The following is a 27,947-nucleotide window of genomic DNA, read 5'->3' as shown; positions in this document are numbered from 1 at the left end:
CTGTTGGTGTTCTGTTCAGGAAGTTTTCTCCTGTACCAATGAGTTCTAGGGTATTTCCCACTTTTTTTTCAAGCCGATTTAATGTGTCTGGTTTTATGTTGAGGTCTTTGATCCACTTGGACTTCAGTTTTGTGCAGGGTGATAAGTATGGATCTATTTTCATTTTTCTACATGTAGACATCCAGTTGGACCAGCACCATTTGTTGAAGATGCTATCTTTTTTCCATTGAATGGTTTTGGCATCTTTGTCAAAGATCAGGTGTCCATAAGTGTGTGGGTTTATTTCTGGATCCTCTGTTCGATTCCATTGATCCACCATTCTGTTTCTATGCCAGTATCATGCAGTTTTTAAAACTGTTGCTCTATAGTACAACTTAAGATCAGGGATGGAGATACCTCCAGAAGATCTTTTATTGTAGAGGATTGTTTTAGCAATTCTCGGTTTCTTGTTATTCCATATGAAGTTGAGAATTTTTCTTTCCAGGTCTGTAAAGAATTGTGTTGGTAATTTGATGGGCATTGCATTGAATCTGTAGATTGCTTTTGATAAGATGGCCATTTTTACTATGTTAATCTTGCCAAGCCATGAGCATGGGAGATCTTTCCATCTTCTCATATCTTCTTCTAATTCTTTCTTCAGAGATTTGAAATTTTTTTTTCATAGAAGTCTTTGACTTCCTTGGTTAGGGTTACTCCGAGGTACCTTATGTCATTTGTGGCTATTGTGAAGGGTGCTGTTTCCCTAATTTCTTTCTCAGCCCTTTTGTCTTTTGTATACAGGAGGGCTACTGATTTTTTTTGAGTTAATTTTGTATCCGGCCACTTTGCTGAAGGTGCTTATCAGCTATAGGAATTCCCTGGTAGAGTTTTTGGGGTCACTCAAGTATACTATCATATCATCTGCAAATAATGATAATTTGACTTCTTCCTTTCCAATTTGCATCCCCTTGATCTCCTTCAACTGTCTTATTGCTCTAGCAAGGACTTCCAGCACTATGTTGAAGAGATATGGAGAGAGTGGGCAGCCTTGTCTTGTCCCTGATTGTAGTGGGATTGCTTTAAGTTTCTCTCCATTCAGTTTGATGTTGGCTATAGGCTTGCTGTATATCGCCTTTACTATGTTTAGATATGTGCCTTGTATAGGCTTGCTGTATATCGCCTTTACTATGTTTAGATATGTGCCTTGTATCCCTGATCTCTCCAATACTTTAAACATGAATGGATGTTGGATTTTGTCAAATGCTTTTTCAGCATCTAGGGAGATTATAATGTGTGTGTGTTTATTTTTTCTTTCAGTTTGTTAATATGGTAGATCACATTGATGGATTTCTGTATATTGAACCACCCTGCATACCTGGGATGAAGCTTTCTTGCTCATAGTGGATAATATCTTTGATGTATTTTCGTATTCGTTTTGGAAGTATTTTGTTGAGTATTTTTGCATCAATGCTCATAAGGGAGATTGGCCTGCAATTCTCTTTCTTTGTTGATTCTTTGTGAGGTTTAGGTACCAAGGTGACTGTGGCTTCATAGAGTGAGTTTGGTAATGTTCCTTCTGTTTCTATTTTGTGGAATAGTTTGAAGAGAATTGGTGTTAGCTCTTCTTTGAAGGTCCGGTAGAATTCTGCGCTGAAGCCATCTGGTCCTGGGCTTTTTTTTGGATGGAAGACTTTTGATGACCGCTTCTATTTCTTTGGGGGATATAGGACTATTTAGTTGATTTACCTGGTCCTAATTCAGCTTTGGTAAGTCAAATCGATCAAGGAAATTGTCCATTTCGTTTAGATTTTCAAATTTTGTGGCATATAGACTTTTGAAGTAAGTCCTAATGATTGTTTGGATTTCCTCAGTGTCTGTAGTTATATCCCCCTTTTCATTTCTGATTTTGTTGATTTGGGTGGTGTCTCTCTGCCTTTTAGTTAGCTTGGCTAAGGGTTTGTCGATCTTGTTGATTTTCTCAAAGAACCAGCTCTTGGTTTCATTGATTCTTTGAATTGTTTTATTTGTTTCTAATTGATTGATTTCAGCCCTGAGTTTGATTATTTCCAGCCGTCTACTCCTTCTTGGTGTGTCTGCTTCTTCTTTTTCTAGGGTTTTTAAGTGGGCCATTAAGGTGCTTGAGTGAGCTGTCTCGAATTTCTTCTTGAAGGCACTTAGTGCTATGAACTTTCCTCTTAGTACTGCTTTCATTGTGTCCCACAAGTTTGGGTAGTTAACACACTTTCTTAAGACTAGTAGAATAAAACACACAGGTTCATCACCATATATCAAGTAAAACAGCTGTTCTGAAAACTAAGGGAGCTGGGTGTTGCCTCAGTTGTTTAAATATGTGCTGAGTCAGCATAAGGATGTGAGTTCAGATGCGAAGCACACAACAGGATGTTATAAAGACATACTCTTTTATGACAGAACACAGTCCAAGAATGGAGTCACGTGAGCACAACTCTGAGTGCTTATGAGAAAACTCCAAGAAAACAAGATGAGCTTGTGGGTTTTGTTCTTCTCAGTTTCTTTTTTGGAATGTGTTTTTATACTATCCGGACTTAGAGGATAGTCCTGGCTTTGCATCAGGTTCTTCATCACAACTGGCAACTGTTATTTGTTAATGTGCATCTGTGGAAAATTTTGGGTTTGCCACATGGGGCTTATCCTTGTGATTTGACACTTTACTCATATGATTCTTCTTAACCTTCAGAGTAAAAGTTGTCTGATGCTCTGAATAAAGTTCACTATTGCGTGGGATTTTATTACACCTTATTTATTCGAGCTTTCTCTCAGGTTCCTCCAAATTTAAAGTGGTAAAACTGTTATATAGAATAGAGTTTAGACTATTTTTTGGCCTCAAGGAAAAAATATTGCCATTAATGACAACATATAACATTATGACAACAATCAAACCTTATGGGCTGGATGCTCAAATATACATATATGTATATGTATATGTATATGTATATGTATATGTATATGTATATGTGTGTGTGTGTGTGTGTGTGTGTGTGTGTGTGTGTGTATGGGAAAATACAATCTTAATGACATAAAGATTCAGAAAATACCAATTCATCTGAACAGAATAGAATGACAGTTATCAAAAGAAACTGGGAAATAAAACCAACGATAAAGTACTTGAATTACAGCTGGGTGTGTGTTTGTGTGTGCATATACAGATGAGTTTGTGTTAATGGAGGTCAGAGAACAATTTCTTGGTCTCTTTTTTAGGTACCACACCTAGCCCTTTCCTTCTGAAGCAGTGTTCCTTGGCTGACTTGGAACTAAACAATTGAGATAGGCTTGATAGAATGAGTACATCATAAATTTACCTGTTTATGTCTCCACTTCTTGGATTATAATTGTCCACATACTTTTTTTGAAAATATTACTTACATTGGAAGAGGCTGGAACTTTTTGCAAATATCACATCAGCGTTGATAACACACTTTGCCCCTAACGTGTGTGTGTGTGTGTGTGTATGTGTGTGTTTTATGGCAATCATTTTCTGAAAACAGAAAACATATCAAAATGCAACCTCTATACCAATATCCCACATAATGTTAGAACTAGCCTGTGGATATTGATAGATTATGGTAAGTTTTTGATACTGAATATTTGGGGGTCAGTTGGGATTAGTAGTTTAATCTTGTTAAATTGTAAATCAGTTACAATGTTCTGTTTTAAGTATTTGCTTATTATTTCTGCCATGCCATGCTTGTACAGTGCAATAAATACAGAATATTTTAAACAAAAATATTTGGTTAAATATATATATATTTGAATATTTTCCCTTTATAACTATGTATTCAAGTTTACAAATATATTAATTTGATTTTGAATTATGAGTCTTGTACTAACCAGGGAAACAGTAATAAATTAAAGGTGCGTGTTCATCTTAGAGTACAGGTAGTAGAAAAAATACAGAATATACTGTAGATATAAACGCTATTATTTTATCTTGAATGGCTTTAAAAACTATCCACCCTAACTATTTTGGTTCAATGACAGTACATTGAACTAGATTTCTGCATATGACATAAAATAGCTTTAATTAGACTCTAGAAAGTTATTCATTTTCATGGAAGAATGGGATAATAACTGATTTTAAACTGCACAATTACAGATGTGTCCACTCATCATTTTATTGTTCATAATAAGAATTTTATAAAAGTGTTTTATAAGTCTGTAAACCTTTAAAAAGTTAAAGAACTGGAGGATTAAAAGGAATATGAGGACAATGCAGCTAGTCCTGATGAGACCTGATAAACTAGGGTCAGATGGAAGGGGAGGAGGACTTCCCCTATCAGTGGACTTAGAGAAGAGGAAGAAGGTAAGAGGGGAAGATCTATGTGGGCCCCTGAAGTTGGGGACAGGGAAGGAGTTGTGGTAAAACTGGTGGTCTGCTACAGAGCTAGAAATGAGCCTGGGAGATTGTGTTTGAGAAGATGAAAAAAAGGTGAAGATCTATAGTTAGTCAACTTGTTTCCCTGTCTGGAGTAGTCTGTGTTGTAGAAGAACTTTAGTTCAGCAACATTGCTACTCTGGCAAGATATCATAAAGACCTGGGTCTGTGTAACCCATCTGGAATACAGACACTGAAGAAATAAAACCAATATTTATGCTGTGAGTGTTCATAAAATTCTTCTTAAACTCTTTAAGAAATAGAAACAGAATGATCATTTTAAGCTCCTTCTATAAAGCCAGTATTACTCGAATGCCCAAATTAGGTAAAAACAAAGCAGAAGACAAAACTATAAACTTGCGAAGCATATGGACAGAAATTCTCAATAAAATCTTAGAAGCATAATAAAAACACATAAGAAAAAAGATCATCCTCCATGGTTTAGAGGGCTTTATCCCAGAAATTCAGGGTTGGTTCACCATACCTAAGTCAGCTAATATAATAAGTCATGTGAATGGACTATAAGATAAAAATCTTTTTAACTTAACAGATGAAGAAAAGTCTTAGAACAAAATTCAACATGTTTCAATGATAATATCTTTAGAAAGTGTAGGACTCAAGGATTAATACCTCAATATAATAAAGCCAATTATATAACAAATGCACAATGGACATTATCATAAATGGAAAAAAAAAAAACCTGAAGCAATCCTACTAAAATCAGAAGGGAGACATATCTGCCCATTAGTCCTCCTTTTTTTCAGTATAGCACAGGAAGTACTAGCTGGAGAAATAAGGTAAGACATGTAAGTTAAAGTGATACATATAGGAAAAGATGCCAAATTACTTCTATTTGCGGATGATCTGACACCTGTGGCATGCCAGCGATGCCAACAGAAAACTTCTAGAGACAATCAACATTTCAGAAAAATGGCAGGAAACAATATCCAGTTGAAAGAATTCACAAACTTTTCTGTACAGCACCAATGAACACACTAAAAATAGATTATTGACTGAGTTTCATTTACAGTAGCATCAAGAAAAATATTTGGGAAAAATCCTAAGTGAAAAGGAGAAATATATTACTATACTGAAAACTTCAAATTTCTGATTTAAGAGATTAAGGAAAACAATAGGAAATGGAAAGGTATCTTGTGTTCAAGGATCAGTTGGATTAATATTGTGGAAATGATCATTCTACTGAAAGACATTTAAATATGTATTGCAATCCCAATAAAAATACCAACAATATTCTTCACAGAAATAGAAAAAAACCAATCTAAAACTCATATAGAATAACAAAAGACCCAATATTTTGAAAGCAATCCTAATAAAAAGGAATACTGATGGACTGCAATTCTATATATTATAGTACTATAGTTATAAAACAATATGGTTCTGGCACCAAACACTTATATAAACCAATAAAGTACAAAGTACAAACATGAGTACATGTAGCTACAGTGATCTGATATTTGATAAAGAGGTACAATATTTACACTAGAGAAGAGACAACATCTTTTTATAAATAGTCTTGGAAAACAGGATATCCATGCATAAAAGAATGAAATTTGACCTATGCCTATCACCCTATGTAAAAATTAGATAAAAGCAAATTAAAGGTCTTAACTTGAAATTTAACACAGTGAAATTACTGGAAGAAAACATCATACAAAATATTTTGTAGTAAAAGACTTTCTGTATATGACTCCACTTACAAAAGAACTAAGGCTAACAAATGATAAGTAGGCTCTTAAAAAATTAATAAAAACAAAACAAAAACAAAAACAAAACTTCAGTACATCATAGGAACCAAACAGTCTAATAAAGAATTAATCCACAGAATGGGAAACAATCTTGGTTAGGTATTCATCTGATAAGTGATTAAAATCCATTATATATACACAAAATTTTAAAAAGAACCAAGGAAACACCACAATGAAAATTTGTTTAGGGTTATAAATGCAGGGATCACAAAAGAAGAATTAAAAATTGGCTAAAAAAATGAAAGTGTTCATTGTCTTTAACAATTAGAGAATTGCAACTTAAATGGTATAGAGATTTTAACTGATACCATTTAGAATGTCAAATATCAATAAAACAACATACAACAAATACAGGTGAACTTGTGGAGAAAAAGGAAGCCCCATTCACTGCTGATTTGTTACTAGAATTTTATTTCTTTAAAACACCTGTAGTGTGACTGGCTGTTCAGCAAAAGGCTAATAACCTCCACATCAGTCTTCCTGATGCATGTACACAAATGTGAGTGGAAAACAGAGAAAGTTATCCCTAAACTCTTCCTCCTAAGTCAACAAAAGTACAGGTGGAGAGATGGCCTAGTTAAGATTTCCATTGCTGTGATAAAACCCTATGACCAAAAGCAACTTAATGAGAAAAGGTTTTTGTCAGCTTCCAGCTTCCAGGTCAGGCTAGGAACCTGGAGGTAAACACTGAAGCAGAAGCCATGGAGAAATGTGACCTCCTGGCTTGCAATGTGTAGCCTGTGCAGCTTGTTTTTATATATGGCCTAGGACCACTAGCCTAGGGGTGTACTGGCCACATTAATCACTAGTTAATAAAATGCACTGCAGGGCAATCTAGAGGGGGCATTTTCTCTGCTGCAGTTCCCTGCTCCCAAATGACTCTAGGTTATAGCAAGTTAACATAATAGTAATCATACAGGACCTAACAATATATTTTGAAAACTTAGTCTATTATCATGTCACTTTCAGAAAATTATGCATCTGTCTTTGACCCAAGTGCAAATCCAGGTGAGTCTGGTAACCATTCATTCAGGTAGAAATGCGGCTCTAATGGACCTGATATCACTTAATCTAGTCCCCTGATGCTCACATTGGAGACTGTTTCTTAGTGCTGCAGTGTTGGGAGGTGAGTTCTGGTGAGAAAGTGTAAAATCACAAAGGTGGGGTCTTCAGGAAAGAATAACTACTTTGCACACACACACACACACACACACACACACACACACACACACAGAAAAAAAATGGTCCAGATATCAGAGGATCTTCCTCATTGTCCTTTCAGTCTAGTAACACAGTCGTGTAAGATCCTCTAGTAAAATGTGGGCAACCACAGACTTTTAATTTCTTGTGTATTAATTTGCCTTTTCCAATTTTTTATATAAATGTAACCATGCAGTATATTTTTAAAACTCCTTTTTTTGTTAGCAATGGTGTTTAAAATTCTTTGGTAACTTTCTATTTTACGTAGCTTATTTATTTAATTGCTTATGATCTCTCCATATGGACATACTATATGCTTCTTCACTTTTTATTTTTTTATTTATATATTCAGTCGTTCACAGTTACAGAACTTTATATTAAATCAACCATCAGTGCACATCACATACTTTATTCATCTGGTCACTACAGAAATCATGGTAGTGTGGACGAGATTCCTTGTGGTGGTTTGAATAGGAATGGCTCATATAGGGTCGTAGATCTGAATGCTAGGTCACTAGGAAGTGTGGTATTGTTGGAGCAGTTGTGGCCTTGTTGAAAAAAGTGTGTCACTGGGGATGGAAGTTGAGGTTTAAATTGTTCAATCCAGGCCGAGCTTCTCTCTCACTTCCTGTTGCTGGTGGATCGGGATGTAGACTCTCAGCTATTCCACAACACCATGTCTGTCCCTGTCGTGTCGTGTCAATAATGGACTGTTTGTGGCTCCTAGCTCCAAATTCATAGATGTAAGTGTACAAAAGGAAGTAACCACAGAAACCAGGAACTATAGGTGTCAGAGATGGAGAAAACAAGGATAGAAATATTCAGTTAATGAAGCAGAAAATAAGGGAAAAACAGAGATGGGATTCCAAATAGGTGGAGGGAAGGAGATCAATACAATTAAAAAGTAAAAAGAGAAACAAGAAATAAGTAATGACAAGATTGCTTGATAAACCTTGAGGAATCATTATTTTATATTTACCAGAAATTATGTAGACTATGTCAAAGGAAGTTAAACCACTTAGACTTACAATGTGCCCTTAAGAACGAACCGACTAAGAAGGCTCTCAACAACAGACTAAAGAAATCCCATTTCCAATGGATGGTCAGAAAATTCAAAGTGACTCCCTAAAACAATACCAATTATCAATGTAGTCCTTGGTTGCCTCCAATGGACTTGAAGGTTGGCCTCTGTAAAGACACCAAATGCTTAGGACATAGGACTCAACTAATGCAAAATGCATCTGACCTGCAAGCCTCTTTCTTGTGGTCTCCTTATGGTTACAGAAGATAATACCCAGGCAAAACAATTATGAACCATGACAATTGCAAGTATGGCAGGATATGCATAAACATGCAGTAATTGAAAGCATATGTTGTCAGGATGGAAACCAATAATTCTCTAGTTTGAGTTCTGCCCCCCACACACAAGAGAAAAATTAGACCCCATTCTAGTGACCTAGCTGGATTTCTGGGATAATGAAGTCATGATCCTTAGAAAAGAATTTACTGCTCCTACTTTTCTAAAGCATCATAATTCCTTAGTAAATTTGAAATGTTATCTTTATATAGCAGCTATAGATAAGTTAAAGAAATTATTTTAATGAAATAATCCCATTGCAGAAAACAACAACGAAGAGAGAAACAGATCATGCCTGTCTCAGCACACACACAGTTCCTTCATCTTTACCTCAGGGAACACTGGAGAAGAGGGTTGTAAAAATTCAGAATTTCTGATCTGAAACATTCTCTTGGAAATGGTTGTGTAAACAATATCAAAACAATGGACTATCCAAGGAAATTTTATCATTAAAGGAGTCAGCAGACATGGGTTCTACCTCTTGAGAAAGAAGTGCAAGTAACTAATGATTACTAGGAGGAGGAAAATTATCCTCTCTCAGAGATGACTCTCCTTATGAGTTGTTCAATGTAAGTGGTCAGCCCAGAAACCATATGCACACAAACAATTAAAACAGCCTCAGTATGTGTGTGTCTTTACATATAACAGTAACAACAATGACGATGAAGACAATTATGATGATGATGATGAAGAAGTTATCAACATGAGAGTAAAAGGATTATGGGAGGCATTCAAGGCAGGGTAGCTGGGAAGGGCTTGAGGGGAGAAGGAATGTTGAATAAGTGATTAAATTTTACTCTATTAAAAACATGATAAAAATTTTAAAAAGCATTAGCCAGTGGTAAAAGATTATGAATTTAGAACCCAGTTAGTTGGGAAAAACAATCGTCAACTGAGTTAAAATTAAAACCACCCACACTTCTTGTTTCTGCGTGCTTGTTTTTCCACTTCTGTGAGCTGTTTAACTGCATGGTCAAGATTAAAGTATTGCTTTGCCCAAACACTTCAAAATATAAAATAAAAAATTTAAGTTCCCATGACATTATACTTATGTGTGCCAAAACACTTATCCCAAAATCCATGACCTTAGTATCTTGATATGTACACCTAAGTCATCAAAAGGATTTTACTGAGTATTCTTTTTGTTTGTTTGTTTATTATTATTAATTACATTTTATTAACTCTGTATCCCAGCTGTATCTCACTCCCTTATTCACTCCCAATCCCACCCTCCCTCCCTCAGCTTCTCCCTGCCCCTTTCCAAGTCCACAGATTGGGGAGGACCGCCTCCCCTTTCGTCTGGCCCTGTTTTATCAGGTATCTTCAGGGCTGGCTGCAAAGTTCTCCTCTGTGGCCTAGCAGAACTGCTCCTCATTTTGGGGGTGGGGAGGTCAAAGAGCCTGCCATTGAGTTCCTGTCTATTCTTAAGAAATGTTATCATTCTGTTGCTCTACTTGTGGAGATCCTATCCCCTGCAGGTCTTTCTATCTCTCTCTGCTTTCATAATATTACCTGTACTCTGCCCAGAGTTTGGCTATGAGTCTCAGCATCTACTTCAATACCCTGCTGGGTAGAGTATTTCAGAGGCCCTCTGTGATAGGCTCCTGTCCAGGTCCCTGTTTTCTCCTGTTTCTGATGTCTATCATGTTTGCCTTTCTGAATGAGGGTTGAGCATCTTCCCTAGGGTCTTTCTCCTTGTTTAGCTTCTTTAGGTGTACAGATTTAAGTATCTTTATCCTATATTATATAACTAATATCCACTTAAAAGTGATACCATGTATACCTTTCTGCTTCTGGGATGCCTCACTCAGGATGGTCTTTTCTAGTTCCTACCATTTGCTTGCAAATTCTATATCTTTCTTTTTAATTGCTGAGTAGTATTCCATTGGGTAAATGTACTACAATTTCTATATTGATTCCTCCATTTAGGGACATTTGGGTTGTTTCCAGAGCTCCACAAGGAAAGCAATAGAACCAAAAAGAATCTGGGCACAGGAGTCTTTTCTGAGCCTGATACTCCAACCAAGGACCACACCTGGAGATATCCTAGACCCCCTGCACAGATGTAGAGCATAGGCAGCTTAATATCCAAGTGAGTTTCCTAGTAAGGGGAACAGCAGCTGTCTCTGAGGTGAACTTAGTGGCTGCTTCTTTGATCATCTCCCCCTGGTTGGGGAGAACAGCCTTACCAGGCCACAGAGGAAGACAATGCAGCCAGTTCTGGTGAGACCTGATAGGCTAGGGTCAGAGGGAAGGAGAGGAGGACCTCCCCTATCAGTAGACTTGGGGAAGGGCATTGGAGGACATGAGGGAAAGAGGGTGGGATTGAGAGCAATGTTGTGAGAGGGCTATGGTTGGGAAACAAAGGAAATAAATTGTCATTAATGGAAAAATAAATTAAGTATAAAAGAGAAAAAAAGAAATGTTATCACAATCAATTTCTAGGGAATGGAAGCTTCTGCATTGCAGAAACATGTTATAAAATGGAGTGGAGAATCCTCACATTTTCTAATAACTACTGCTTGACGTACTAGAGAAACAGCACTCTACTGCACTTTCTTCTATATGTCTTGGTCTTTACTGAGTATCATTTCTTTTTGATGCCTTTATTCTCATTCTAATTTCCCATTTTCTTAAAATTTCTATTTCTATCTAATTTTCTTTATTGTGGTGTCATTAATATGTCTTACAACCATAATTTGATATATTTTAAGCACATAAGAAAACACTAGTCATATAAGAATTGAGATGAAATATAGGATAGGATACAATACAATTGTAGTTATTTTTGTGTAATATTTTCAAAACCTTTTTGTAATTTTCGATGATTGTCAAGTGTTTGGACCCTACTTTTGTAAATACATCAAGTTGTATAGAAATCATATTGATTTCATCTAAGTCTTCTAACAAAGTTGTTTATCCTGCAAATGAATCATTGTACATCAAATGATTTGAGACACAAACTCTACTTGGTTATGAAGTAGACAGTTATTATTTATTTACCTTTGTTTAGTATTGTGAAATTTTAAAATTATTGTAACATTATTAAAGAAAACATTATGTAAATATTTGTCCCCTTTTTGCAGAATATTTCATTCAATTGGTTTTTCAAGTCTACATTAATGAGTAGTTTGGACTATATAGTTATACATAGTACTTATTTCAGTGCCATGTTAAATTCTAAGGAGACTGTTATAGTGGTAGGTTGTAAGAGTGGAGACATATTTATTATCTCATAATGAAATTTGCTTTAGAATCACGTCTTCTATAGACATGACCTTAATTTACCTGACATTTATTAGAATCAAATTAACATTCATCATTTAAATGTTTGTAATTATCTATTATCTGTCTCTGAAATTTAACATTTGTTAAACTGCTCATATGAAATGGCAGTTTGAAAAAAGGCAAGCAGTAAATGCAACCCTGAAAATAGCAGGTTTATAAATGTGCAGTGACAAGGTTTATTAATCACTGCAATGAAATTAACAGTGCAAAGTTAAGATAGAATGGTTCAGTTCATGGGCTAGAAGAATATTAGGGAGACCTTTAAATGTATTATTGTGATCCAATATAAATCAGGTTTAAACTTTAAAATAATTACTAGGCTCAGTAAATTTCATCCTAAGTAAAAAGTATACTCAAATGTTGGTTTTATACTTTTTTCTCACAAACATAAAGAATGCCTACAAAGAACCCTGGATGAATTACTATAAACAGAAACTGTTATCAGAATTAAATATGTAAAACTAAAGGAATGAAACATATAGAAAATTTTGATTGTGAATCAGAATTATATTATGAAAGATGGCTTTTATTTTTCTCATGTTGAATGACAAATTACCAAATAGGCAGGGACAGTTAAAGAATTAATATAAACTTTATTTCAAAAGGATACCTTAGTATGTTGGATTTGGGGAGAATTAATTATAGAACTCATAACTGCTCCTCCTATCCTTACAAGGGAAAAAGTTTTTAAAGGAAATATTTTTTATTTTATTATTTATTTCAAATGATAATAATTTATTTTGTTAACATTAACAAGTCAGGAATTCTAATATTATGGATTTACAAATAATATGTTTTATATGTAAATATGTTTCAGATGAAAGTATAAATGTAAATATAGTAATATTTTCATAGACCCTGTATATAATTTTGACCATTATACTAGTAATAAATTCTTTTTAAGTAGTTTTCATTCATTCAAAATCATTGAAGTCAAATTGTTCTAAAAGCATATTACTCTTGAAATAATTCCATGAGTTTATTTTCCAGCTCTCATCTCTTAAAACTTCTTTAATCATCCAAAGGTATGTGAAAAACAATTTTTGAGGTGATTGCTCCTTGAGCAAAGCATTACATTATAATCCTGAAAAATTGAGTTCAATCTTCAGTACACACAAACATATAAAGGGAAAACCAACTTTACAAAGCTGTCTTGTGTGGGGCACATGAGCCATTTGATGGGGGAGCCAGCCTGGAACAGTAGTGAGGTCAAAACATGTCCAAACCCAGAAAATATCATCTTGAGAGAGGAAGGAGTAAAAACCACTACCACAGAGGGCCTCTGAAAGACTCTACCTAGAAGGATATGGAAGCAGATGCTGAGACTCGTAGCCAAACTTTGGACAGGATGCAGGGAAGCTTATGAAAGAACGGGGAAATAGAGAGACCTGGAAGTGACAGGAGCTCCACAAGGAGTGCCAGAGAACCAAGAAATCTGGGCACAGGAGTCTTTTCTGAGACTGATACTCCAAACAAAGACCATGCATGGAGATAATCTAGAACCTCTGCACAGATGTAGCCCATGGCAGCTCAGTATCCAAGTGGCTTCCCTAGTAAGGGGAACAGGGACTGTCTCTGACATGAACTCAGTGGCTGGCTCTTTGATCACCTCACCCTGAGGAGGGAGCAGCCTTACCAGGCCACAGAGGAAGACAGTGCAGCCACTCCTGATGAGACCTGATAGGCTAGGGTCAAAGGGGAGGGGAAGAGGACCTCCCCAATCAGAGGACTTGGGGAGGGGCATGGGAGGAGATGAGGGAAGGAGGGTGGGGTTGGGAGGGGACAATGGAGTGGACTATAGCAGGGATACAAAGTGAATAAACTGTAATTAATAAGAAAATAAATTAAACAAACAAAACAAAATAATAACAGCTCTCTTCCTGTTCTTGGCCTGCATGCCCCAGTGCACATAGCTTTGCAAATCCTATCTCTGTCACCATTGAAGTAGTCACATACTCTGGTGGCTAGATTTCAGGTTAACACTTCCTATTTCCTCATAAGGACAAGTCCAGCTAGCACCCGGAATTCTCCTCTATGCAAATGAAGCATTCAGAGCACCTCAGTCCCAGTGGATGATGTACACTCATCCCAAAATCCCCTTCCCAATTTCCCAAGGTTTATGTAGCCCTTAAACCCCCCAATAACGGAGAGATGAAAACCGTCTCAGAGAAGGCTCTTTTTCCCTTGTACTCACCACCCCGAGGGAGAAGTGGACCTGGACAGCAGTCCTCCTGGTTCTCACACAGTAGCTGTAGTGTGCATACCAACACACATACATCACATACAAACAAATAGAATAATCATAAGGAAATCAAAACTAAGAAATTTGTAGAACCTTTTTTCCTCTTTACTTCTATTAAAACAGACTTTTTTTTCATATGATGTATCTTGATAACTGTTTCTTCTCCCCCTAATTTTTCCAGTTCCTCCTCACTTTCCCTCCTGTCTGCATCCAGTTTCTCTTTAGAAAACAAAGAAGCTTCTAAGGAATAATAGTAAGACAAGATGAGATAAAACAAAACTCAAAGAAATTATAATAGAACAAAATAAATAAAAAGAAAAATTGTAGATAATAAAGCAAAATGATGGCCCCAACGTTATCCATTCATGTGTAGATTTTACTTTTAATAATTATTTTGATTGGCTTATGGGTTATTTATCTTTTTTGCTTCTAATCTTAACATATTATCTGAAGTTCTTTAAGGGTAGTTTCTAACTTCTTCAGTGTTCAAAAAGGTATTAAATCATTTATTTCTGTCAACAAAGAGCTATGAATATTTATGGTGTTTGTATTGTAATTAGTATCATTACTTATTCAGTTAAATCTTTTCCAGCCTTGTCTGTTAGGCCTATGTGATCCTGGCATACCTCCTTGACTTTCTTGGACACCCACTTAATTCAAGACACTTTGTATTCTCTAGTTGCATACTTAACTCAGCTGTTAAAAACAGAAAAAGAATTACAGTTCCTTTATGTAGAAAAAAATTGTATTAGCAATTAATTTCTCTGAATATATATGCTTCTAGAAATTGGGTGTTTGATATTTCTCAGTGGTTTTAGTAAATAACTAAAATTAATATTGTAACCATTGTTTATATAGATTCATATACATGCCACCTTTCCCAAAATAGAGTGCAATGATCTTTTTTTATCTACATTCTATTCTTATGTATTAATACTTGGAGCTACAAACTATTTCTACATGTATGTTTGGTGTCTACTTGACAGTGCATTAATTTAATTGAGAATTATTGATGACAACACCCTTAGAGTTCAACCTGAGACATTCATTATGATTACTCGATTATTTATTTCTAATCAAGACACATGATAGATTTCACATGTATTTCATTCATGTATGCACAACAGATTAATGTACAATGTAGTTATATTTCTAATATTCACTTACATGTACTATACTCATAATACCAATCCTAAGACTATGCTGACAATTAAGGAGAAATACTTTCTTAAAGAGCTTCCTCCTTCCTACTTCTCAAACTTTTCTTCCTTTCGTTTCGCTTCATTCCTTCCATCTTTGGCATCACAAATGTGAGCCTAGGAACTGTCCTCTGGGTTTTGTGACCTCCCTAGGGATGATAGGAGGGTTATAAACAGTGAGCTCAACTGGTGAGAAAGTACTGGAAGACATTAATGGAAGAATTCACTAGTGTATCAAAGTTATCTACGTGGAGACCCCTGCAAGCCTCACCGACTAGACAGCAAGCCTCCAGTTTCCATTGATGACTGTGATTCAGATAACCGGCTCTCAGAACCTTTAGAGAGGGTCTCATGGATTTTTTTCAAAGATATACATCTGGAAGAAAAAGAGAAAACAATTATATTGTCAATTGAAAAAATAAATGTTTCAGAATATGGGTTCAAGAGCAGATTTTTTTTTTCTGAAAGAAACTAAAGTTTATTGAAATGGAGGGGCAGGTTTGAAGCTGCTTTCTCAGTGTACAGGCCTTTTTGTGGGGGAAGGGGAAAACAGGAAAAGGGAGTCACAAATCTGCAGTCTTTTATTTATATTAGTTACAGTTTATTTATTTTGTATCCCAGCTGTAGCCCCCTCCCACATTCCTTCCCAATCCCACTCTCCCTCACTCATCTCCTCCCTGCCCCTCTCTAAGTCCACTGATAGGGGATGTCCTCCTCCTATTCCATCTGACCATAGCTTATAAGGTCTCACCAGGACTGGATGCAATGTCCTCCTCTGTGGCCCTAGCTAGGCTGTTCATCCCACGGGGGTGGGGAGGTCAAAAATCTATCCACTGAGCAGTCATGGGCTACTTATGAGCAGGGGTTTTAGGTTATATCCATGCATGGTCCTTGGTTGGAGACAAGAACCCTATGCCCAGATATATTTGTTCTTTGTGGAGCTCCTGTCCTCTCCAGGTCTTACTAACTCCCCCTTCTTTCATATGATTCCCTGCATTCTGCCCAAAGTCTTTTAAGTTTACGTAGTGTCTTGGGATTTATAGGGCATATTGTTCTGATCCAGTTCTCCTGGTGTCTTCCTGTGCCATGTAAGTGATCTAATGAGTTCATGAAACTATTTCATAGTGCATTTTTTCCCCTTGTGTAGGGGAAGGTGAACTGCTTCTTCCAGATATCTATATTAGTGAGCTTAAACCAGAAATAAGAATAGCTTATGCTTCTAATCACACTTAAATGTGCCACATTGAAATGACTGTATCTCCTTGTCATGGACAAGGAGCCCAGCACCGATGCTTAGATGCATTTCTTTAAGCTGATTTATTCAGACACTGCAAAGCCTGTTGCAACAGATTTTATAAACAGAGTCAGAGTAGACACTCTTCATCATGTAAATGTGTGTACTGAGGCAAAGAAGGTGTAAGTGCTTTTTTCAACATCGTAGGTTTAATTTATGACCACAGCCTTTGCAGGGTTCTCTACTCTATATCATGAAGTCACTTATATTAATAATTCAATTTTTCAAAAAGGTTTCTATATACTCCTTTCTACTTTGAGACTTGCATGCATTTAGCATAGAGGCAAAACAGGATTCTGCATTTCTGGGAAACAAATAACTCTATAGCATAATAAAAACACTATTTAATTAAAATCAATGTTTTAGTGTCATAGCAGGCATACTTGACTTTTTATTTTTATTACTACCTAGGAGCTTCCAATTTTATTTTGCAATTCCTTCTCAAACAATAGGTTGAAATTATTTCACATTTATATGAAAATATGATGGGTATAGAACACATAAAATTTAATCGTATTTGTCATGGCTTAAGGCCCTTCATAGAATGACAGGTATTTAAAATTTTTAAGGCTAAGTGTTTAATTAAGTGCATGTGAGTTATCAGAAGCAGATTAAAAACTGATATTAAAGTATCAAAGAGAAAGCTGAGTCTTGTCTAACATATGGAGGAAGATTTCAGGATATGTTATAAATTGATTATAGTTTGAAAACTAACAATGGTATAGCTGGATCTTGAGGTAGCACTATTCCTAAATGTCTGAGAAAGGGTCAGATTGCTTTACAAAGTGGCTATAAAAGTTTACATTCCCACCAGCATTAGAGGAGGGTTCCCCTTTCTCCAGATCCTCTCCAGCATGTGCTGTCACTTGAGCTTTTGATCTGAGCCAATCTGATGGGTGTAAGGTAAAATCTCAGGGTGTTTTGATTTGCATCTCTCTGATGACAAAGGACACTGAACATTTCTTTGTTTCTCTGCCATTTGATATTCCTTTATTGAGAACTCTTTGTTTAGCTCTGTACCCCATTTTTAATTGAATTACATGATTTGTTGCTTTTTAACTTCTTGAGTTCTTTATATATTCTGGATATTAGCCCTATGTCAGATATAGGGTTGCTGAAGATCCTTTCCCAGGCTATAGGCTATCATTTTGTTCTGATGACAGTGTCCTTTGCTTTACAGAAGGTTTTCTGTTTCATGAGAAAACATTTATTTTTATTTTTAATATATTACAGTTTATTTACTTTGTATCCCAGCTGTAGCCCCTTCCCTCTCTCATTCCCTCCCAATCCCACCCTCCCACCCATCTCCTCCCTGCCCCTCTCTAAGTTCACTGATAGGGGAGGTACTCCTCCTGTTCTATGTGACCCTATCTTATCAGGTCTCATCAGGACTGGTTGCAATGTCCTCCTCTGTGGCCTAGCTAGGCTACTCCTCCCATGGGATGATGGGGAGGTCAAAGAGCCAGCCACTGAGTTCATGTCAAAGAGCTGCCATGGGCTCTGTATATTGTTGATCTTAGAGCCTGTGTTGCTGGTATTCTATGTCCAAGCAGGGGTTCTAGGTTATATTTATGTGTGGTCCTTGGTTGGAGAATCAGTCTTAGACAAGGTCCCTGTGTCCAGATATATTTGGTCCTTGTGGAGCTCCTGTCCTCTCCAGGTCTTAGTAACTCCCCCTTCTTTCATATGATTCCCGACACTCTGCACAAGGTTTGGTTATGATTCTCAGCATCTGCTTTGATACACTGCTAGGTAGAGTCTTTCAGAGGCCCTCTATGGTAGGTTTCCGCCCTGTTTCTTGTTTTCTCCTACTTCCAGTGTACATCCCATTTGTCTTTCTAAGTGAGGATTGATCATCTTACCCGGGGTCATCTTTCTTGTTTAGCTTCTTCGGGTGTGCAGATTTTAGTATGTTGATCCTATCATATGGGTCTAGTATCCACTTTATAAGTGAGTATATACCATGTGTTTCTTTCACACTGTATATTGTTGATCTTAGAGCCTGTGTTGCTGGTATTCTGTTCAGGAAGTTGTCTCCTGTCCCAGTGATTTCAAGGCTCTTTCCCACCTTTTCTTCTAACAGATTTAGTGTGTTTGGTTTTATGTTGAGGTCTTTGATCCACTTGTTGTTTAGTTTTGTGCAGAGTGATAAATATGCACTATTTGCATTTTTCTAAATGTAGACATCCAGTTAGACCAGCTGTCTTTTTTCCATTATATGGTTTTTGGATTCTTTGTCAAAAGTCAAGTATCTGTGGATATGTGGGTTTATTTCTGGGTCTTCTATTCCATTGATCCACCATTTTGTTTCTATATCAGTACCATGCTTGAGATCAGGGATGGAGATACATCCAGAAAATATGTTGCTGTAGAGGACTGTTTTCACAATTTTCAGTTGTTTGTTTTTCCATATGAAATTGGGGATTGTTCTGTCAAGTTCCTCAAGATCCAGCTATACCACTGGCTAGGCATATATCCAAAATATGTTCAAGTACACAACGAGGGATTTGCTCAACCATATTCATAGTAGCTTTATTGGTTATAGTCAGAATCTGGAAACAACCCAAGTGTCCCTCAACTGAGGAATGGATACAGAAATTGTGGTACAATTACACAATGGATTACTACTCAGCAATTAATAACAAGGAAAACATGAAAATTGTAGACAAATGGTGGAAACTATAAAAGATCATCCTGAGTGAGATTTCCTAGAAGCAGAAAGATACACATGGTACATACTCGATTATAAGGGAATACTATACATATAACATAGGATAAACATACTAAAATCTGTACACCTAAAGAAATTAAGCAAGAAGGGGGACCTTGGGTAAGAGGATCAATCCTCATTCAGAAAGGTAAATATGATAGACATCGGAAGAGAGAAAACAGAGAACAGGACAGGAAACTACCACAGAAGGTCTCTGAAAGACTCTACCCAGCAGGGTATCAAAGCAAATGCTGAAACTCATAGCCAAACTTTGGGCAGAGTGCAGGGAATCTTACGAAAGAAGTGGGAGGGGACAGGAGCTCCAAAAGGAGAACAGTACCAAAAAATCTGGGCATAGGGGTCTTTTTTGAGGCTGATAATCCAAACTAGGACTATGCATGGAGATAAGCTAGAATCCCTGCACAGATGTAGCCCATGGCAGCTCATTATCCAAATTTGTTCTCTAATAATGGGAACAGGGCCTGGGGACTGTCTCTGACATGAAAGTGGCTGACTCTTTGATCATCTCTCTCTGAGGAGGGAGCAGCCCTACCAGGCCATAGAGGAAGACAATGCAGCCAGCCCAGATGAGACCTGATAGGTTAGGGTCAGATGGAAGTGGAGGAGAACCTCCCCTGTCAGTGGAATAGGGGAGAGGTATGGGAGGAGATAAGGTAAGGAGGGTGGAATTGGCAGTTGCCAAGGGAGAGGTCTACAGCTGAGATACAAAGTGAATAAACTGTACTTAATAAAAATAAAGTAAATTTAAAAATAAAATTAAGAATGGTAAATGAACATGGATATTGTGAGACATAAAAGCTGACCTTTAGCCACCAACTAACTTATAGTTTTTTAGAAATTTGGAAAAATATAGGATGGGCAAGGATGGCTGAGGACTGTAATGGAAACACACCTTTGGTATAAACTGGAGTGCTAGATTTTATGTCAGTATTGGATATCCAAACACAGGTCCCCATACTTACATGATCTACTGATACATCAGTTGAGACACAAACTCACTTTCTTAAAACCATCATTCATTTTCCTCAGTGAAAACAATGGAATCTTTTTCAATAGAAAAAAAAATGATCTGATTAGAATTGAACTGGAGATTTTCACTTGTTCCTGACATGTTACAGTAGAGCTGTGCTTAGGCATCGAGGGTAGAACCAATGTTTTCAGAACATTTTATCCACTGTTCCCTCTAAGATAAACTTTCATGATATCTGCTGATTCTGTCTTTGCCTCTGACAGAATAAAGGAGACAATGTAATTTTTACAGTTATTAAAACCACATTATTGGAGAAATGAGCAGGCATGTAGTGCCTAAAGAAATCTTCAACTGTATGGATCATTTTTATTTGTATCATTTAAAAATGAATAGTTGTCTCTTATACACCGAAGACAGAACTTTAAACATCTAGATAAAAAATTCTCTGAAATTCCTCAATAATTTCATTTTGAAATATTTCATTGGGATATTCATTAAAATTTCTATACAAGAAACACTATTAATGTGTTTTTTAATAAATCCTTATTTTTCTAATTGTTTTTTTGCAGGTATTTGTCACAAAAAGACTATTAATGTTTAAATCACTCATTGAACCCCACATTAAAGTGGGATATTTAACACCCAAATCTCACCAATGAACATATCATTGCGACAGAAAGTAAATGGAGAAATAATAAAAATAACTGATGTCATGAATTATGTGGACCTAACAGATATCTACAGAATGTTTCACCAAACACAAAAGATTATACATTTTTTTTCAGCACCTCACGGAACCTTCTCCAAAGTTGGCCATATACTTGGTGACAAAGCAAGCCTCAACAAATATTAGATGATTGAAATAACCCCATGTATCTTGTAACTTGTCACATATAAAATTTTTTCAAAATTTTCTAAAGATATATATTTCTTTATTTTTATTATTTTTAATTTATTTTTGTTATTCTACTGTTATCAGTGAAGTCTGTTTCGTGTAATATCTTATTCTTTTTGGTATTTTGTTTTCATTCTCTAATTATAAATACTGTTGTCTTTTTGTAAATAGTAAATATTTGTTCCTCTCTTTACTTCTTCCAGATCCTTCCTACTTACCTTCCTGTCAGAATCTTCTCCCTTTCTGTCTCTCATTAAAAAACAGGTTTCTTAGGAGTAATAATAAAAGAAAATAAGGTATAACAAAACATGACAAATCAGAATGGAAAAGAACAAACAAACAGAAGAAAATGAACGGAAGGCACAAGAAACAGATATAGAAGCAGAGACTCCCTGTTCTGAGCACTCGGGAGCCTCATGAAAACATTAAGCTGGAAAGAATAAGATATATACAAAGACTTACAGACAAAAACAGAGAACAAAAAACATACATATAATAAAATGAAGTAAATGTAAGATTTTTTTGAAAGAAAAGCCCTTATATGACATTACATGCCAAGGAACCTTTAAAGATTCCATTGAGATTGTGTGTGTGTGTGTGTGTGTGTGTGTGTGTGTTTAACTATATACTTCTGGTCATGAAATCTACCCATAAGAGTACTTTGCTTCCCTAGTAAGACTCCCTAGTAGGAAACACAATTTTCATTTACAAATGGTTAGCAATTGGAGTTTGCTTTTAGGTTAATGATGTGGCCTATGTCAACATCTCCTTTCAATTTTAGGATTGCATCTGTTGCAGACACAGACACAGGCATGCCCTGTGCATGTTGCTTCAGCTTCTGTGAGTTTATAGTTTATCCATAATACTGATTTAAAGGGCCTTCTTTTCTTGGTGTCCTTAATTCTCTGAAGTTATTACATTTTTTTCACCTCTTCTTCTTCAGTGTTTACCGAGCCCGAAGGGTAGGGAATTTTATGGAGATATCTCATTTAGGACTGAGCACTCCATGGCTACTCACTATCTGTATGTTGACTGTTCAGCTCTGTATTTGTTCACATCTGCTGCAAGATTACACTTCTCTTATCACAGTCAAGTAAGGAATTAATCTGTAAGTAGAAAAAATGTTACTAGTAAACCATTTTGTTGCTAAATGTGTTTGGTAGATCATTAGTATTTGTCTTCCCCTCCATTCCTGGGCTATTTATTCTCAGGTTCTTGGCCACCCTGTCAGCACTGGGTGTAGGTTCAATCTTACGGAGTCTCCCTTAAGGCAGATCGGATGTTCATTGTTTACTCCCACAAGCTCTGTGCCACCTGTGAACTAGCATATCCTGCAGGCAGAAAACCATTGAAGATCAAATGTTTTGTGAGTGGGTTGGTTGTTACATTTATCATTTGGTAGCTAATACCAAAGACCCTCACACTAGGGGTGAAGGCTGTAAGAAGGCACCATGTTGATTTCTCCAAGTTAGTGTTTTGTATAGGTGTTGTCAGCAATATAACCTGCTGTCAGAATATGGAGAGCAACCTGTAGTCTTAGCAACAGCCTCGGTTTCTTAGGCATTCCAAGAAGACAGCTTTGGCCAACAAATCAATTAGATATGACACAATAACAAGAGACCTTCATCTGTTGACAAGAGATGGCCATTTGGGGCTCTGTATGCTCCATGATTTTGAATTTCATTTTGATCTTCATATATGTATATATTTTACAAAGTTTTTATGTATTAAGTTTCCATATGTACTAGGGCTTTGTTGCTGTAATGAGACACCACGGCCCATATGATGAAAAACATATAATTGGTGGTGGCTTGCAGTTCAGAGGTTTAGTCCATTATCTTCATAGTTGGAAGCATGGCAGCATGAAGGCAGATGTGGTACTGGAGAGGTAGCTGAGAGTTCTACATTTGGGTCAGCAGGGATGAGGCAAAGTGAAAAAGCCACTGAGCCTTTACAAATTTGAGATGCAAGCACATCAGAAATATCAAAGTCCAGCTCCAGTGACAATCTTCAATCATTTGGTAGCCCATTTTGAATACCCCTATTCAAAAAGGTCACAGTTCCTTAGAGTGCTACTTTCTGTGAGCCTATGGGGCCATTTTCATTTAAACCCTAACAGCATACTTCTCAAATGTCCTTTAGTTTTAGCTCTGTGATGCTGTATTCTTCCCCTTGTAACCCATTTCTCTCCCTCTACCCACTTGACCTTCCAATTGTAGTGCCTCCATCTATACATAACCATCTAGTCTATTTACTGTTCCTATGGAGATCTACCTGTCCACACCCACCCTTGTACCTTATACTATACCAAACCTCTATGGTTTTAAAAATTGTAGTTTGGTTATTATGAACTTCATAGCTAATATCTAAATATAGACAAATATATACCATACTTGTATTACTGGATCTGGATTATCTTACTCAGAATGATTATTAATAGTTGAGTCCATTTACCTGTGAATTTCATGATTTTATTTCTTTAATAACTTAGTAATATGCCACTTTACAAAATATACATTTTTCTTTACCCATTATTCTATTAATGGACTTCTACATTGTTTCCAATTTCTGACTATTATGAATAGAGAAGCAATGATCATAGTTGAACAAGCATCTCTGAGGTATGATGGATGTTATTTGAGGATTTGCTCGAGAGGTATATATCTGAATCTTGAGATAGAATAATTCTCATCCTCCTGAGGAACTGACATACTAATTTCCATAGATGCTATACACAGTGGAACTTCCAGAATGGAAGATTGATCCTCTTATTCCACATTCTCACCATCATGAGCTGTCACATATTTTATTGATCTTAGTCATTCTGACAGTTGTAAGATAGAATTCAAAGTAGTTTTGATTTCTGTTTCTGTGATGACAATGAATGTTGAACATTTCTTTAAGTATTTCTCAGCCTTTTGAGTGTTCTCTGTGGAGATTTGTACTTAAATTTTTAATTGCTTGTTTTTTTCTTATATCCAGTTTTTCATATATATAAATATGAAATATATACATATATTATACATACACATAAGAGAATAGTCTTTTTGTTTTGTTTTGTTTTGTTTTTTTTTTTTTTCAATGCAGTTTATTCAGGAACCTTGAACAATCTTCTGACCCTGGGGAAAGCCAGCCCACAGCTTAAATAGCCTCTGGGTAGCCAACCCCAGCGTGCCATGTGGGCAATGCAGATTGGTCCACATACATGGAAGCAAGCCATATCCTTGGCCTTAGCCAAATGTGGAGTTGTTCAGAGAGCACTCACCATCGGTCTTTTTAAAGATGTATTGTTGGTAAAAATCTTTTATCATTGTGTAGGCTGGTGCTTTGTCGGAATGATGGTTTTCTTTTTCATACGGAAAATTTTCAGTTTCATGGGATTCCATTTGTTAATTGTTAAATTTTTATTAATTAATGTAGCAACTTTGCATCTCAATTGTAGTTCCTTCCTTCATCTCCTCCAAGTCCTACCCACTCCTTCCTTCCCCAACACCCCTCCTCTGTTTCTCAGAGAATTGGAGCACATACACACACATACACATACACCCACACACTAACCCTCCTCAGATCATCAAGTCACATCAGGGGTGAGCACATCTCCTTCCCCTGTGGCTTGGCTAGACAGCCACACCAGTAGGAAGTGACCAAAAAGCAGACAAACAGAGTCCATATCAGAGATAGCTCCTGTTCCTCTTACTAGGGAAACCCACATGAAGCCTGTGTTGCCCATCAGTTATATATGTGTAGAGGGCCTAGGTCCAGGCTCTGTGTTGTCCTTGGTTCGTGCTTCAGTCTCCAAAAGCCCCTTGGGCCCTGGTTAGTTGGCTCTGTTGGTCTTCTTGTGGACTCCTGTCACCTCCAGGTCCTTCTATCTCTCCCCACTTTTTTTCCAGTATACTTCCTATTCTTAGCTCTATGTTTGGCTATGAGTCTCAGCATCTGTTTCAAACCACTGATGCGTGGAGCCTCTCAGTTGACAGCTCTACTAACTTCCTGTCTCTGAGCATAGCAGAATACTCTAGTAATGTCAGGGGTTGGCTCTCTCCCATGCAGTAGGCCTCAGTTGGGCCAGGCATTGTTTGGACATTCCACAATTCCTGTTCCATCTTTATTCCTGCACATCTTGTAGTCAGGGTAAATTTTGGGTTGAAGTTCTTGTAGAACTCCACTAGGAGTTCTGTCTAATCCGAAGGTATCCCATTCAGTCTCTCTGACCCCTGCTACTAGGGGTCTAAGTTAAGGGTCATTCTTTCAGAAGTCTACCAGGTCTTACATCTCTAGGTTGTCACAGAGATGCCTCTGCTCATGGTTTATCTTCTCTCTGGGACCCTCTGTACTCCTAGCCCTACTCTCTCCAGTTCTGATCTCCACTCTCATTTTTTTTCTATGCTCCCTCTCCTGTATTGGTCTCTCTCTTCATCACTTCATTGTCTATACTATTTCCACGTATGAGTAAGAGCATCCTCCCTTGGGTCCTCTTTACCTTCACTGGGTCTGTGAATTGTAGACTATTTATTCTGAACCATATGGCTAAAATCAGCTTATGTGTGAGTACAAACCATGTTTATCTTTCTGGTTCTGCATTACCTCACTCAGGATGATGTTCTCTTCCAAAACTGACTGCCTGTATCAATGAGTTGGCTATTCTCTTTTCCTTCAGGGTCAGTGTGTATGGTTTCATGTTTAGATCTTTGTTCCATCAGAATTGAGTTTTGTGCAGGATAATGACTGTAGATCTCTTTGCATTCTTCTAGTTACAGCTGTCGAGCTTAAGAAGGACCATGCATGGAAGATGCTGGTTTGTTTCCAGTCTATATTTCATATTTTGCATGAAGAATCAGGTGTCTATACTTTTGTGAACTTATGTCTGGGGCTTCAATTTGATTTTATGTATCAAAGTGTATATTTTTTGTGCCAGTGCCATGGTGTTTTTATAACTAAAAGCTTCCTAGCTGAATTTGAGTTTGGTGATACCTAGAGTACTATTGTTTGTTTTGAGTGTATGCATCTTTCCATACGAAACAAAAAGTTGCTCTTGCAAGATCTTCAGATAATTGTATTAGGATTTTGATGAGAATTGCATTTAACCTGTAGATTGCTTTTGGTATGATGTATATCATTAGTATATTAATCCTGATGATACATGAGCATGCAAGATCTTTCCATCTACTCATATCTTCTTTAATTTCTTAGACATATAATATAGGATAAACCTACTAAAATATGTACACCTAAAGAAACTAATCAAGAGGGAGGACTCCTGCTAAAATGCTCAATTCCTATCCAGAAAGGCAAAGAGGCTGGACATCAGAAGAAGGAGAAAAGAGGGAACAAGTCAGGAGTCTGACACAGAGGACCTCTGAAAAGCTCCGCCCTGCAGACTATCAATGTAGATACTGAGACTTATGGGCAACCTTTGGGCAGAGTGCAAATAATCTTAGGAAAGAAGTGAGAAATAGTAAGATCTGGAGAGGACAGGACCTCCATAAGGAGAGCAACAGAACCAAAAAAAAAAAAAAAAATCTGAGCCCAGTGGTCTTTCCTGAGACTGCTATTCCAACCAAGGACTATTCATGGAGATAACCTAAGACCCCTGCACAGATGTAGCCCATGGCAGTTCAGTATCCAACTGGGTTCCATTGTAATAAGAACAGGGCCTGTCTCTGACATGAATTGATTGGCCTGCTCTATAATTTGGCCTGCTCTATAATTTCCTCCCTCTGAGGGAAAAGCAGCATTACCAGGCCACTGAAGACAATGCAGCCACTCCTGATGAGACCTAATTGACTAGGATCAGAAGGAAGGAAAAGAAGTCCTCCCCTATCAGTTGTCTTGTGGAGGGGCATGCAGGCAGAAGGTGGAGGAAAGGAGGGATTGCGATGGGAGGAGGTTAGGGAACTACGGAGGGGGGGTACAAAGTGAGTAAAGTGTAATTAATAAAGAAAGAAAAAAATTTAAAAAATTTCAAGATTTTTAAAATTTTATTTATTTATTCACTTTACATCCTGGTTGTAGTGCCATCCTGCCTCCCTTCCCAGCCCCACCCTTCCTCATTCTCCTCTCCCTCTTTCTCAGAAAAGAGGAGCTCCCTTTCCAATCCACTCCAGCTCATCAAATTGAATCTGGACTGAGCTTGTCCTCTTCTCCTGTGGCTTGGCAAGGCAGTCCCAACAGGAGAATGTGATCAAAAAGCTAGCAACTGAGTCCCTGTCTGATGTCGTCCCCATTTCTCTTACTAAAGGACCCATAAGAAGCCTAAGCTGTCCCTTTGCTAATTTTTTGTAGGGGGGTCTAGGTCTAATTCATGCATGGTACTTGCTTGATGCTTTAATCTCAGCAAGCCCCTCAAGACTCTGGTTAGTTGACTCCATTGGTCTTCTTGTGAAGCTCCTGTCACCTCCAGATCCTTTTCTCTTTCCTACCACTTTCCCATAAGACTCTCTACCCATCACACTATGTTTGGCTGTGAGTCTCAGCAACTGTTTTGTGGCTCCTCACCAACATGTGATGTTGCTTGAGATTTGAGCTTAGCCATTCTGTCTTGTGTGATATGGAATCCCAGAATCATTTTGATTTACGTTTTCCTGAAGACTAAGGAATTTGAGCATTTCTTTA

This window comes from Meriones unguiculatus, chromosome 3 (assembly GCF_030254825.1).
Source record: "Meriones unguiculatus strain TT.TT164.6M chromosome 3, Bangor_MerUng_6.1, whole genome shotgun sequence".
Lineage (NCBI taxonomy): Eukaryota > Metazoa > Chordata > Mammalia > Rodentia > Muridae > Meriones > Meriones unguiculatus.
Note: the sequence above shows the minus strand (reverse complement) of the source record.